This window comes from Tenrec ecaudatus, chromosome 11 (genome assembly GCF_050624435.1).
Source record: "Tenrec ecaudatus isolate mTenEca1 chromosome 11, mTenEca1.hap1, whole genome shotgun sequence".
NCBI lineage: Eukaryota > Metazoa > Chordata > Mammalia > Afrosoricida > Tenrecidae > Tenrec > Tenrec ecaudatus.
Genome location: NC_134540.1, coordinates 88,729,887 through 88,731,106, shown reverse-complemented (window position 1 = coordinate 88,731,106; position 1,220 = coordinate 88,729,887).

Sequence of the window (1,220 nt, the reverse complement as noted above, 5' to 3'; positions counted from 1 at the left end):
TTTTTCTTTCTCAAGCACACCAATGAGCCGAGTCATTATGCTTGGGTGTTCAAAGTTTCCCTTCTAAGACTTTGTTAGTATTTCCTCAGTCTTTTTTCACGATACAGAGTCTGGCCACTATGTAGCAGCACCTTGTAGATATATAATTCACATCCATTGAACTGACTGGAGAACTATTCCTTTAGAAAAGTTCTATATGTTAGATCAATTAGATGGACAGATATAAGAAATCTTGCTTTGCTATATAAAAGGTGGATAGTTTTAAAACAAAATTTTAGAAAAATTCAAATTGTAAAGCATCAATTACTTTCTATTAGAATCAACTACATCTAAAAACTTGAATCTTGGCTGAGGGCAGAGATATCCAGGAAGATATTTACTTGTATTTTATTGCCTATGTAAGGCATTCGACTGTGTGGATTGTAAGATGAGTAGTCTTGAGAAGAATGGGAATTCCTAAACACCTAATTGTGCTCGTGCAGAACCTGTACATGTGAGAACAGAACAAGGAAATGTGGCATGGTTTTAAAATCAGGAAAGACGTGAAACAGCATTGTAGCCTCTCTTCATACTTACTCAATCTGTACACTGAACTAATCATCAGAGAAGCTGGATTCCATGAAGAAGAATGTGGCATCAGACTGGAGGAAAACTTATTAACAACTTGTGATATGCAGATGACATGACCTTGCCTGCTAAAAGAGAACATGAAGCAATTGCTGATGAAGATCAAGGATTGCAGCCCTCAGGGTGGATTACAACTCAATATAAAGATAACCAAAATCCTCACAATTGGACCAATAGGTAACATAATAATAAACAAATAAGGAATTGATGTTTTCAAGGATTTCCTCTTGCATGGATCTACAATGCTCATCTACAATCAATCAGCCAAGAGATCAAGCAATGCATTGCATTAGGTATATACACTGCCCACGGCCTCTTTAAAGTGCTGAAAAGCATGGATGTTACTTTAAGGACTAAGGTGCACCTGACCCAGGCCATGGTATTTTCAGTTGCCTCACATGCATGTGAAAGTTGGACATTGAAGAAAGAAGACAGATGAAAAACCAATGGATTTGAATTTGGGTGCTGAGGAAGTATATTGAAAGTACCATGGATTCTGAAAGAACAAATCAACCTGTCCTAGATGAAGTTCAACCAGAATGCTCCTGAGAGGCAGGAACAGCAAGACTTCTTCACACACTTTGCACATGTTG